Genomic DNA, 14,579 nt, shown 5'->3' with positions numbered 1-14,579 from the left:
AAGCTTTTCTTGGACCAGTACCTGGGTCTGCGTGCTGTCCCAAAACACATGGCACTGCAAGAATAAGGCTTGAGCTTTGACAATAGTAATAAGTAACTAAGAATAATACTTAATAAGTAATATTACTTAATAAGTAATTAAGAATAATAAGGCAGGCATTTAAAACAGCATTTAAAATTCACGTGGAGCAATGGAATTTATAAGTGACTTTCTGTACGATCAATTTTTGTCCTATCAGAATTGTCATTTAGGTGATGTGGTAACCCATGAGGTTACAGAAGCCCAGTTGCGTTAATATGCTGGTTAGAAAGCTAAATGAAAAAGATTTTATTAGACATCATCAAAAGAACACCTAACTCACAAAAACCAAAATGCAAACCAATGGTTCAAGTGGGAAATGTGTCAGGAAAAGAGTAGGTTTTGTATGGGGGCTGGAGGAAGGGAAAGGACACGTTTTAGCCTGCTGAATGGAACGATGGGTAACTGGAAACCATGGCTTGCCATGGGACCAGTTTAAGTATAGGTGAGAAGATGAAGAATAAGGAGTGTGGAGCAAAGAACTGGACTGATGTAGAAGGTGAAGGAGGCCATGGAACGACCAAGAAAGAGACATTGAGAACAACACCTGCAGGTAGATGTAGAGCTTCAGTACAAGAAGAAGGAAAATTATCGATGGAAAAGGAAAAGAGCTATTAGAGCACAGCGTACATTTTCAAAGAAAGGGACAACAGTGAGGTACTCACCAGGAGCTTTTTTGGGTAAACTGGAAGGAGACAGGAAGGTTGCAGAAAATTACATGATTAGATATGAAAGATATACATTGGGGCTTGCATTCTATTCTTCTAAGATCTTACAAGCTAGAATTATCTCCTATCTGCAGGTTTGCCAGAATATAAAAGTAGAAAAAGCAGTGAGAAAAGATAATACAATGGTGGAGAAGACGGCAATCTTCCCTCTTTTGGAGACCATGACAGCCTAAATATTAGCTGAAGCCATCCAGCAAATGCAAGGTGGATGCCCCTGTTTGACAGGGTTGCTTTGGAAACCTGGATTTAACTGAAAATAATTTCAACTACCCATGCTTATGCAGTCCTAGGAAAGGGATGGATTGGACTTAGAAGCCCTACTTCCATCAATTTATTGTGTAACTGGCTCTGTGAGCACAGGAAAGAGCAACTAACATCTCTAAGCAATCAGTAGTACTGCAAATGGCAAGTTCAAGGAAAAGCAACACAGTTCAAGGCACACTTTATATCTTAACCTGATATACAAGAGACTACTTGGGTCTAGTGGGACATTTTCGTTTTGGAAACTGTTACACGTCATGGACTAAGGCTTGAAAGAGCAGTCCGTTTGCAGGGTCTGAGACAAACTCATTCAGACTTGACCTATTCTGGTTTCTTGGGCAAGGGATGAATAATCCATAAAGAATTGAAGATATTTTTTGGCTGTGAATAAAAGAGTAATGTACCAGTCAGTCCAGGACAACGAGTGAAAAAAAAATAATTGTATCTTTCAGACACTTAAAGCTTAGGAGTCAAAAGTGTTCACCCCACTTAAAACCTTGGCAGGGAGCGCTGCAAGGAGCTGCATTCGAAGTACTGTAAATCTGCAAAATGTCTAATGTATCCTACAATGAGCTTTTTTGGGTTTTAACTATCACTTAGCTGTAGTATTACAAGATATTTTGTGTATACCTGAAACTATAAGAACTATATTAACTCAGGATTCCTTTTCAACACTCTCTAGCTACGTCCCATTACCTCACCATAGATTTTTATTGGATGCTATCCAGTGATTCAGTATTAGTGTCATAAATGCCGTTATGACATATGACATTTGTTATACTCGACAGCAGCATTCATTACTGTAAGCAATAGCAGCCAGACTGCATTTCCTTACAGTATGTAGCCGTTACTTGACGAGAGGTGAGAGTAATTTGGCAGGCGGTGGGAGGGGAGCAGCCCAAGGAAGTGACACTGCGTGTTACCTCCCCGGTTCAAGTGATGCCTTGTGTGCACGTGTAGCCAGGAGATCTGCTGGTGACTTACAGCAGTAAACACTTTTGTTGTTTTTTATGGTTTTTTTTAATAATGCCTAGAGGCTCCACTAGGCAAGCTGTAAGAGTTCCTGCCCCAGTCTGTCTAAGGAGATGAGCTGCGCAAAGTAGCGTTACCGCTTTCTACTGCAGATGGGGAGCTGAGGCACAGGGAAATTCGATGATGTGTACTGTCAGGGAGTAAGGCAGTTACTGGAACCGATCTCCAAACTTGTCCTGCCTCTGCCTCAGCCACATGTCTGTTGATTCTCCACTAATGCTCTTGAAAGGTGTTCATGGATTTGTGCATAGAAAAGTTATTAGGTTCCTGTGGCAAATGTTCTCTGGCGATTGAAGTACTAAAGACCTAAATTTTTGTTCCCTTCTCTGTGAATAGAAACTCTTGGAGCATCAACACAGTCACTTAAAGCTATATAAACGTCCGGCCACGGTTTCTGGCGGCTTACCTGACTCTGACCCCCTGGAAGTACATGCTTTGCTTATCACACTCTTAGTTCTTGCAGTGGGGTTTCCTAAATCCATCGCCGGTGTGGCTTCTGTGGAGCCATGCCGCACTGGGTGATTAATTTGACTGCTAGTAATAGAGACTGTTACATCTCAGGGCAGCACCCTGATCTGGGGGCTATAAAATCCTTTTTACCAGGTTTTAAATATTTTTTTTGCATACGAAGCGGAATGCTAAAACAGGAGACATTCCAAAATGCCAATCCCAGGATTATTGTTAACTCAGGAACTGGTTTGTTCAGCATCACTGGGGGACAACAGCAGAGCAGGAGCAGGAATACAGACACCTTCCTCCCCGTGAGGCAAATGCCATAAACACTTAAAGGCCATTGACTGTTCTGGTCTGATTTGCTCTTGTTGTTGTTTTTCTCTCGGTTTGAATTCAATATTGAATCAAAGGGGTTTTGCATTACGGAAAACTTACTCCCCACCAAGCTCATCTGCTATATTAGTATACCTAAAGACAAAATGGTCCAGGCATAGAGAGGTTTATTTTAAGCAGCTGAGTTTCACCTACGCCTGTCACTGAATAATCATTACACCTACTACAGCTCCCCTCTCAAAAAAAAAAAAAAAAAAAAAAAAAAGTCATGAAGAAAGTTTAAGAAAAAACCATATAAGCTTCATAAAACGTAAAGGCTTCATTTTACAAATATAACTCCATGGGTAAGTGAGCCAGCTAACCTCTACGATAGATTTATGCCAGCAGCATTTTCTAGCATGGGACTCCAAGGGCATAAAAGTCAGGATTTCATAGTAGTATAAGGCTAATGATTAAAGTATGTGTGACGGTAGTAACAGTAACAGCACTGAACAGGGAAGCACCCGCCTTTCTCTTAGGTGTTCTGACAGCCTGATATTAAAGACCTGCAAGTGTCAGAAGATGTAGGAAATCAACTGGCCTCTTTGACAGATTTTACAGCATAGTGTTTGTGCTGTCAAGGCAGCGAATATGACAGCCCTGAGAAATGACAGCAATAGGAAAGTTTAGGTAAGGGAACAAGCCTAATGGAGATGCCGCTGGTGACAATAACATGCTTATGTTAAAAGTAGACTCTTTGTTTGAGTTTTTACTTGGAGAAGATTTTATTAAGCCTGTTTTTCTTCTACTGTTTTGTTTTGTTTTGTTTTCAGAGTCTTCCTGCATGTCTGTCTGTTTTTACTACCATGGTAAAATACTATTTAGTTGTAATGTGGAAGAAAGATACAAGTCATTCTCTAACACTCTGTTTCACTTATCATGATAGTGTAGGCAACATCTGAAGGCTGCATTGATTAGGATTTAAAATCATCATTTTTTTTTCTTGAAAATTTATAAGCAGACAAAAGAAAGCAGCTTGAGAGAGCTGAAGTTTGAGAAGGTTAAGGATGGTGTTGAACCCATCTATTAGGCTGCCTAAAAATGAGGTCATTTGTTCAAGCTAGTCATGGGGCTACCTCTGGAGTGAACGGAGAGCGGGGACCTGCAGAGCACGTTTTATTCTGCTCATCTCTTTCCAGTCACGACAGAAAATGCCCAGAGAACTACGACAGACTGGACATGGAAAAGTCAGGAGGGTAACCTCAGGCTGAGCTGGAGGCACACACGGCACAAGCCAGGCTCGGCTTTCCCAGCCACCTCAGCAGTGCCTCAACCAGCTCTGCATCAGCCTTCCTCTCCAGGGAGCATCACGGAGGGAAGGATTTTGCTTGACAAAAACCAGAAGCCACATACTCTAAGCTTGAAATAATAATGATAACAATAAACTAGCTTTACGGACAAAATAGAAGTGTCTCCTGATCTTATTTGCTTAGAAAAGACTGATGAGTGCAAGAAGCATTAAGCATCAACAGTGTTTACCCAGAGCTTCTGCTCTGAGCTGGGCTCATACGGACACCCAACTTCTCTTTAATAAGCACGTTCAGAGATAAAACGTTTAGGCAGAACATCGTGAGATAAAGCAAGATAAATACTGTTTTTCCTCAAAAGTGCTTTTTCTCTGAAGTAATAGTTTTTATGACTCCTGCTTGAACTCCAGAAGTAAAGTAAAGTATGGCTTCCAGGTCTGCAGAACCACGGGCAAACCCTTTTGTCTGAGGCCACCTTCATCTCAGGCTTTGATCACCTGCAGTGGTTAAGAGCTGTGGTGTAAGAGCTGGCTCTTGGGGTCAAGAGATTTGTATAAAAAAGGAAGCGCTAATCACGGTCTGTTTCAATGAGCTTACAAATAGAGCAGAGACAAGTCCGTTATCTCAGAGTTATTAGGGTTACAAGATGTTGACGGCGCACACTAACTGCTTTGTTACCAAATGCTACTTAATTTACAGTTTGTTGCCACAGCGTGAGAGTTGCACCAAATGATTAAGTCTTGGGTTTAATAGAGGTCATTGCCTATGTAAGTCTGACTTCCAATGGTATTTAAGCACCTGCAGATGCGTACAGGTGCCTAGTTACATTTTCAGAAGCTCTGGTATACACAAGTCTGCCAGCAGTGCAAATTAGGGAATTTCTTTTAAAAACTGCTTTGAGGTGCCTGTTTGCAAGTTTTGAGCGGGATTTAATGTCACCCTGCCTCAGCTGTCTGAAAATGAGCTATGTGGTGCCTCTCTAGTCAGTGCACAGAGACGATCACCTGCGATGGCTGTCTAAAAGAGGCAAGGCGAGTTCCTTTGACAAGGAAGTTTTTCTCACTGGTAGCTACAGAAGGAGCCCAGATGAACTAACTACTCATCTCGGGATGGCAAGGTTAGATGAGATGAATCCCACTCTGTCAAGAAATGATTACGCATCTGGCGATTCCTTTAGAGTTAGTGGAAAGGATGATGCATATGCTGTCCAAGGGGAAAATAAATCATTGTTCACATCCTGGTCTCATCTTCTGTAACACAAGCATACCCATCTTATCGTTTGGGAAAGGAAGGAGGATCAAAGAGGCTTTAACTGAATGACTGCAGGCATCTGAAAATAGAGAGTGGGGAAAAGAGAAAGTATTCTATCTTCTATTCTCTGAATGCTTTTAAAATGGTGTTTCCATTAGTCAGAGCTATGTTCCTGCATACCTGGAATTTTTCTTGTCTTTATGCATTGCTCAACTTCACTGAATTCTTAAAAATGAGATAGACTGATGCTTAAAATACATACAGCTACAGTCAAGTAGGAAGTTCAGAGGAAAGCATGTTTTTGCACCCAAATCTATATTCAGGGATCTCACTTGTGGCAGAAAGTAGAATAAATTTCAATTTGTGGTGACAGCAGGTTTGCTGTGACTTAATTTTTCCAAGTTTAACCCATCAGTAAGTTTTATTTTTCTTAATGAAAATTTTTATTTAACATAAGTGTGACTTTTTTTTCCTCTCAGACTCTTGAAACACCAAGAGCCAGCTAATGTATTATGGAGATAATATTACACACAGTACAGTACAGTACTTGATATGCTGCTTCCAATAGAGAAGTTTAACAGAAGAGAAAATCTTGTTCTTCAGAATAAGATTTTAGTGTGAACTTTAACCATGCTCTGGAGCATTTGCCATCACATAAAAAGGCCTTCAGGAAGTTTCTTTGTAAGCAGAGCTTCAGTGTGGCAACTTCTGCAGATAATTTTGTGACAATTTATTCCTTTTTGAAGATCATCGGATGATACCGATCTTTACTCTTTTCCTCCGTTGCTTTCCCTTAATGCAGCATTCTAAAGTTCGACATTTTTGTCATGTTGTTGTCCTGGGCAGCACAAGCACAAGAACAGCGACAACATTTACTGATGTCACCTTCTCTGAAGTTTCTCCGCCAACAAGTGCTGAGGAGGTTATTGCTGTGCCGAGGCTCCGGGCAGCTCCCCGTTGATGCAGCGTCGCTGAACACGTTCCCCTTTGACAGCGATCTAGAAACCAAACGCTGCCTTTGGGGATTTTTGATTTTGGAAGAGCTCAGTGGGACTGAGGTCCTACACTCGGTAGAAGTCCAAGGAGTTTCACCAGATACCATCTGCCCTGTTCCTCATCCGTTTTTTTTCCTCAAGGTAGATTCACTTGGAAACATAGCCCTACACGTGTGTCTATGTATAGATACTCTAGGTAACACTGAAAGCTGGACAAATGTTTTCCCGTTATATGCACAAAAATATTGTTCTGTGGTAGAAATCTTCATGAAAAAACATCCAGTCCTGGACTGAATATGGAGACTGTTGTCCTTTTATTCTCACTATACTATTTTTGAATATATTCTGAATATATTCAAGGGTGCCTCATTAACACAGCCAGAAAGGTTTTGACATCTTGAAGACTCTGCTCGAAAAGTTTCTGCTTTAATACTTCCTGGTTTGTTTTGAAACTATTGTGAAAATCCAAAATGGTACTAAAAGGCCAACTAAAATCCAGTATAAACAAGCTCAAGTCCAGCTGAAAGATAGCTTTACACTATGGTCTGGGTCTAGAAATCCTTATAAAAAGACTTTAAGTTCTTTTCTATAGAGGATTTTCTTCCATCAGATAAATGCGTTCTTTGCTCTGAGTAACTTTCTGGTGATTTTTTGATAAAAAAAAAGGATTTGTTGAGTTCTGAGATCTGTTTAAGCTCTGGAAATAATGTCCCTTCATCTAGGTCACATTTTCCACACAGTAAGAAGTTAAGAGAAGTCCTCTTTTTCCGTTGGCCAAACGTTACTCCACACCCTTACTCTTTTGAGGGAAATGCATAAGGCCATATCCTGCCACACACTCGCTTCTTGGCCAGGACATAACTCTACATGCAGATTTTTAAAGATAATAACTGAATTTCTATTAACACACTGCCTGGGTAATTTGAGTTTTTCTGTGTTCCAGGGGAATCGCTTTCCACCTTTGTGAATGTCTACTGAACGACTTGTCTACTAAACTTCTCTGCGCTTACTTTTCTTTCATCTTTTTCTAATACTTGGGTCTAGGAAACGCGCATTATATGCCCCTACTCAGTCTATAAAGCTTTAAAAGGTCTAACTGTTAGTGTACTGCTAAACGCCAAATAAAAGCGAATTTGTTCATTATAAGACCTTGTGCTGTAACTCATTATTGCAATAATGAATCTGTTTGTGATGCCCTGATCCTGCCATCATTTAAGCACATGATTACACTGAATTGAATGACTTCACAAGCATAAGGTGAGTCATGAGTTTGAGTGCATACTGAGATGAGCTAATTTTCCCTAATATACTTTGCCAAATCTCCGTCTATTTAAATACTTCTGAGAAAGGAAAAAAAAAAAAAAAGTCATTACATTAATGAATGACAAAAGGATTTGATTTTGGTACCAATATATTAAAAACCTGTATCAGCAGATTGTTGGACCTCTCCTGTTGTTCCCAGCTTGCTTTTTGGTCTCCGTTACTGAGAATATTTAGTAAATTGTTGCAAGTGCATTACAACCTGCTCAAGATTATTCTTCTATGCCCTCTCCCACGAAAAAGCTAAACAGACACAGTGGGAAGCCAAAGGGAGGAGGGGGTTGCCGTTATTGCCAAGGCAAGAATATTTAGGAGGCTTTATTCATATTTGAGAATGGAGGACTTACAACAACGTCCAAAAAGCGCATTCCTAAGCAAAACGTAGTGTACATTTGGAAGACAAGAAATAATTGCTGTATTTGTTGAAAGCTGTTTATAGAACCAAAAAAAAAAGTACATCTATCGTATGGTGAAATCAGTTGCCTGGTAAATAACAGTCTGCTTGGTGTGACAGTAATGAAGAATTTGATCTACAGCCACTGCAACCATAGTTTTCAGCATCTGTTAAGCATTTTATTTACTCTTATTTAGGCAAGCAGGCTAACATTCGCGTGAAGAATCTTTGTAGTGTTCGGCAACCTTTCCATCTGCCTTTCTACACACACACACACGCACACACACCCCCAAGAAAGGTTCCTCAAAATTAAAGTTTTGTCTAATTTCATACCAAGTAAAAACCGTGGGCCAGATCATGAGCTGGTGTAAAGCGACTTAGTGCTTTCCTCCCATTTCCCAGGGAAGGATCCGAGCCCATCCCGTTTGCCTTTCTCTGCAGCACGGGTGACACCAACTCAGCAGCTGGAGGTCGTACGGCCACTGTCGTGCCATGCCGTGTCCAGCCTGAGAAAGAAGTCGCGTTGGCTGATGAGGGGGCTGCACCGAAACAGCTATACTGCTCTAGATGTGCCCTGTATACCTGAACCAGCTTTGGATAGGGTGCGGTACCTGGTACCTCTACATCTCTGCAGAGACGAGACTTCAGACCCAAGTCCTCTCCTGCTGCCAGGATGCCCATAAAACATTTAACTATGATGATCATGTGTGATCATGGCTTATCAAGTTTATAATTATCTGTAGCCCTGTCCTCCTTGATCTATTTGCTGTATTCCTTGTTGTGGTTGGTTGGTTTTTTATTTGTTCTTGGACTGCAGATTATTCAAGGCAGGGACTGGGTATTTTTGCCTTTTGCACCTAAACTGAGAAGTGCCCCTGTTCCTAGGAGACTCTCTAGGTTGAGTGATCTTCATGATGATGCAAATGGTTGCGGCTCCAATAATGACAAAAGATCTTAATGCAGAGGGAATGTATTCTATTAGGGCTGTGTGATTTATAATATTATTATGAAGAGAGATTCCTTTTAAAAAGGGAACAGGAAATAAAATATGTTTGGTACAATGGGGTTTCAAAAAACCCCTTCTGTTAAAACATATTCTATTGACTAATGATCATGTGCCAAAATTAAGCTAAATTACATTTTGCCTATTCTTGAATAGAGTTTAAAATTTCTGAGTAATGGCATTGGTTGACCCATTAATGTAAGTCCTTAAAATATAAGTAGTTTCTCGATACTTTCCACTTTGGGGCATCTTTTTCTAAAAAAACCCCACACAACAAAACCAGATGCTACTCTACGTGCATAGGAGAAATCAATGGATGGGATCAATATCCCCTCCACAGGTAATAAATGCTGAGAAGCATTTCTGTCTATCTAAATTGATCCTAGAGAATTCTTTAAATTGGTTCTGATGCGTATAAAAATCATTTCCCTATTGATCAAAGCTTTTCTTTCTTTCTCTTTCTTTCTTTCTTTCTTTCATATGTTATTTCATCTTTGACATCAGTAATGGTCTCAAACTTCTCTATGCAGTTATGATAAACAGAATTTCTTAAATCCATGCAAGATTATAATTTTAATGAAAAATAACTGGGTTTGTGTCTTTGAAGATGAATGCTTTGCTTACAGTTAGGCAGTGCAAGTATTTTTAAATTGGGAAAGTTACTACATCTGAATTATTTACAAGAAAGTCTCAAGTAACTGCCGTACTTTTATTAGAAGCAATTGTCCAAATCCGGCACCTCGACTAGTCCATTTGCTCTGGGAGTAAGAGCCACTGGAACAGCGAGGAGTTTTATCTTTCACTGTCCTTGTTAATGTTAGCTGCTGAGCCTATGGAAAAAAAATATTCTGAGATAGCACACAGTGCTAGTTAGCGGTATGAATGCCTGAGCCTAATGTGCTACAGCAAGTTGTGGAGTTTGTGACTTTTGTTGCAATACTATTTTATTAACATTGAAGCTGCTAGGGTACTCCGGAAACATTAAGTACTTGTCTGCCAAACCAGGAATTTTCTGAGTATTTGATAATTTAATATTATATAATTTGTGAATTAATTTGCCTGCAGAAAAGCGTTTCTCTCCCTGCTGAGAGTCGGTGGTGGTGGTTTGTTCGGACACGCAGTGTGTGTATGGAGCAGTCTGCGACGCGAGGGGGATGCGCGGGGACGAAGCGGGCAGGTTAGGTCTGCTGGAGCCCTGAAGAGAGCTCTGTTTGCAACCGTCTGAGAAACCAGCTGCTTGTCAGCCTTTGCGGTTGTGACTTGTTTGTTTTATGATGAAATCTTAAGGATTTGGTCAACATCACTTATTGACTGTCAGAGCCCAATGCCAGTAAACCGTTCTGCTTGTTAGGCTTCCCCAGTCCAAAGATGTCGCTGTTTCCAGCTGTTTGAACGCATAAACCAGTAGAGCAGTTCTTAATGTGGTCTTGGCAAGGTTTCACTTCAAAATGAGTTTTACAAAGACGACGGTAAGCATGGCTGTGATTTCTGTTAGGATCTTATGGAATAGAAATTGTCCAACTGTCTTTTGACAAGGACAGGTTTTGTTCCCTTTACCCCAAATAATTTGGTTCTATCAACCCAGCAGATTAATCTTGTCTAGTTTTGTTTTCTGAGAAATGCAGTAACAACTGAAATTAAATTGCTTTAACATACCAACACTCTTTTAAATGTATCCGCAAGTTCAAATTAGGAGATGGATTTCATGTTGTATTCACACGCGTGGCTTTGGTTTTGTTAGTGTTTACAGAGCAGCGTAGCTATGCGAAGTTCCTCGCAGATGAGAAAAAGCACGTTGCTTATTTTTATGTAACATAACTGAGCTGCACTGAATGCAATAACTTTGATTTTAAGCTCAGATGTATAGGTCAGTGCGGAGACTTCAGTAAAATTGCTTTTTCTTTTTTTTTTTTTTTTTTAGTAGATTCTTGCTTTTGACACTTTATGGCTATGGACTTTCTTGGGCCCATAACTTTATGTACATTTGGAAAATTTACAGGGCCAGGTTTCCATACAAGATTTTAATTACCCCATTCTCCAAAGTGGGTTACATGTCTTAAAAGTAATTGCATCTTTTGAGGTACTAATTGATTTTCGGGTTCAGTTCTGGTCTCAAAACAACATAGGAATATGGATTTAGTATCAGGAATAGTTTTTCTAGAAGGGCACGGGTGATTCTTACTGTTTTGCTAAGTACAAATGCATTTCCAGCCCAAACAACAGTACTGCATTTGTAATTAATCAACGCCTAAACCCAAGAGCATTGCCAGTCTGAAAATGGCAGCCTGGCAAGGTAGCGCACATGAGATCGGGAACAGAGGTTTTTCTCCGTAGGACACCGGGACGGGAAACTTGGCAGCGGTAGCTTACCCAAATGCTGGGAAAAGAAGGGGGCTGAAGTGCGCTGCTCAGTCAGAGGAAACTCGGCTACAGCCAAAAAGAAAGGTGACTCTTCAGAAGCAGCTCCCAGGTTAGCTGGGATTCAGACTAGGGTTTTGGTGGAAATTCCGTGTTTCACCCACACCCCCTGGGAGGCAGTTTGGGGTCTGGCTCAGCTCTGGATTTCACTGCGGGTCCCCAGGGAGGGAAACAGCAGCAATACCACGGGCTGACTGAAGCTTGAGGTTTGCATGTGGAGAAAGCACGATTTTAGTGCGCACATAGATTTTTCTGGGGTAAGTTGTCATCCCTCTTAACGATTCCTTGCACAGAAGTTGTTTATACCTTTCATTGCCTTTGCTGCCTTTCTCTCTCTACCTTTTCTAACTCACTGCATCCTTTTTGAAGCAAGGGACCAGATGGTCAGAGCTTATGTTATTCTAAGGACATAATAGGGGTACATCAGAAAAATTAGTACCTATGTGCTAGCAATGGGCAACAGCAAATTAGCTGTAATTAGTACAAAGGCTGCTACTATAGGGTCTCTTTGTCATGGCAGTGTGCTTTGTCATCACTCCTGTCTGCCAGTTTGAGGAAGAAGGATGAGCTCAGGGCTGGCGTGGGGCCAGCCAGAGCAAAGCTTCATTTCGGCTCCCCACGTTGCCCGTCTCAAGGGTGCACCAGCAAATCCAGAGCGGGTTCTTTGGAAGCCTCATGAGCTGAAGATCTAGAGGTTGTGAGATCTAGAGGTCGGAGCCTTTGAGGCTTTGCATCTTCTAAGCAGAAACTGCTCATTTCGATGCAAATCAGCGTAACTGCTGAGTTAAGCGACTTTGCCTAGACCAGCTCCACCTGACAGTTTGGCCAAAGGTATGAAGAAAAATTTGTCTTCCTCTGAGCAGTGTTTCGAAGTGCCTTGTTAGTGCACAAGTAAGTATCCTTCAAAAAAACCTAGAGCTTTGCATGACAATTATGTAACAGTTTTTGTTTGCTTTCCTAATTGGAGAACATTTTGAAAGAGCAATAAAACACAATTTGTTCCCTCTTTCCGAAACAAAACATCTCCTTTTTCTAAGAAAGGAGGGAGTAAATTTACATTATAATGAGCAAATTGTTATGAGCATGTAGATCAGTGTTGACATAAAGGGTGACGGAAATGAGATGTTCTCATTTTGTGCGTTCCCCTCCCCTTTCTTTCCCTCTCGCTCGCATTTGCCTGTGCATCCTGCTGCTACAGAGCAAGGAAGTTGCTGTACTCGTAGTCAGCCGGAGTAACCATCATACCCCGGCTAACAGAAGTTCATATGAAGTGAATCGTTCTTCACCAGGACAGCCTCATACACCTAAACCCTGTCCCCAGTGAGTACTAGCAATGAAGGCACGTGCGGTTTACTACCGCAGCTCCTAGCTAGCTGGTTTTTATTGTCCATCTCTATTTTCCTATCGGTTTTGTCATTTCCCGATGGTGTCAGAATATTGTCATGGACTGACTGACTGGGAGTGCTATCGTTTTGCTTCAGGTGTATGACTTATCTAGCAAAGAATTTAGCAGAACACAGCGTTGGGGTCTGCTTCTGCCCTGCTGCCAAACCAGGGCCTGGGGGGTGGTGAATTAAGACATTGGAGCTGTTGTCCCAGGTATCAGTCTGCCCTGCCCTTGCTTTCTGGAATTGAGCTGCAGTTGTCCAAATCTTTTCTCCTTCCCGTTCCTCTCTCTTTATAACAAGTGGATCTGTTGCTGGTTTTAAGAAGCTGGAAGTGACATTAACCTCCTGCCCAGCTGCTGCCGTGTCAGGGCTCCAGGCAAAATGGCATTTGTTTGGCTCCCAGAGAAGTCATCCCAACGATTGCCTGGAGAGTCTGGCTGCAAGTGAAATCCATATGCAATGCTTCTGTCAGCAAAGGCTTGCTGGAAGAGAGTGTCTAATAAATATTCACATCTGCTGCTTTGGACACTCTAATCCATCCTACAGATCTTTGCTGTGTCAGGCTTTGTTCTAGATGAAGAAGCCGGGTAGTTATAAAGGTTTGCAAATAGGGCATATTTATCATGGTTAGCGCTACTTTCTAGTTCCCTTGATGACTAAAAATAGAAAAATATCTCCTGTTTTTCATAATTTCCCAAAAATGATGGCCTCGGTGCCAGATTGACTTTGTCAGTGTCAATATTAATTATTCCTCTGCTGGTGATGACTTTGCTTTCAGAGAGAAAATCCTGATACCTAAAAAGAGCTGTAATCATTTGGAGAGTATATTGAACTCGCTCCTAACAGAAAAAGGTGTTTGACCAGGATCATGACTGGCTGTACAATGATCCCTTTGTTGGGAGGACCACGTCAGCTTTGAAATGAATGTATTGATCCTCCTTTTTTTTTGTACATGGAACTCATGATTCTTATAGTTAATTTCTAAAAGCAGAGACTCTTTATCTGGTGGCCGGATAAGTAAAAAGTGCTTCAAACATATCACTTACCAGCTGTTACCGCTGCTTTTACTTAGGCAGGAGGATAATAAACTTATAAATACATTCTGTCTCTTTGGGATTGATGAAAACTGAGTCCGTTTGGTTCATCAATAAACACATGGAAACTGGGAACTCCTTAGAACCTTTTTTAGGTTTTCTTTTAATTTTTTTCCTACCATTAGGCCCAATTCCATACTAACATTTTCATTATGGTTGTTTTTTCCATAAGGATATAAGGGAGCGAGGCGCTCAGTTCAGTTAGATGCCTGACCTCCTTGAAATTCAGTTGAAAACCCACATCTTCATTTCTTACAGAGCTGTACAGGAAAAGCAGAGTTAAGAGCATGGTTTGATGCTGATACCTCCAGGTATCAGAAGAGCAGCTACTTCTCTGGTGCTCAGTCTCCGTGTCAGAATTTGGCCCTGAATAATTGTATCCAACAGAAGTAAAATAGCTGTGCTCCTTATGAGCAGCATGTCTGGGTCTCCAGATTTGCTTCAAAATCCAATTTCATTATTACTGATCTGACCAACTTTCTTGATAATTTATCTCAGAAAACAGGAGTACGCAAAATGCAGGTGTCTTTAAAGCAACCATCTCA

At 41.0% G+C, this 14,579-nt stretch overlaps 1 protein-coding gene across 1 annotated transcript in view; it reads left to right on the top strand.

The window, feature by feature from the left end:
• Positions 1–14,579, top strand: part of SPAG16 (sperm associated antigen 16) — a 404,854-nt gene that overhangs the window by 389,495 nt on the left and 780 nt on the right.

The sequence above is a fragment of the Balearica regulorum genome, chromosome 6 (genome assembly GCF_011004875.1).
Source record: "Balearica regulorum gibbericeps isolate bBalReg1 chromosome 6, bBalReg1.pri, whole genome shotgun sequence".
NCBI classification, from domain to species: Eukaryota; Metazoa; Chordata; class Aves; order Gruiformes; family Gruidae; genus Balearica; species Balearica regulorum.
Note: the sequence above shows the minus strand (reverse complement) of the source record. Positions and strands in the feature narration are given on the sequence as shown.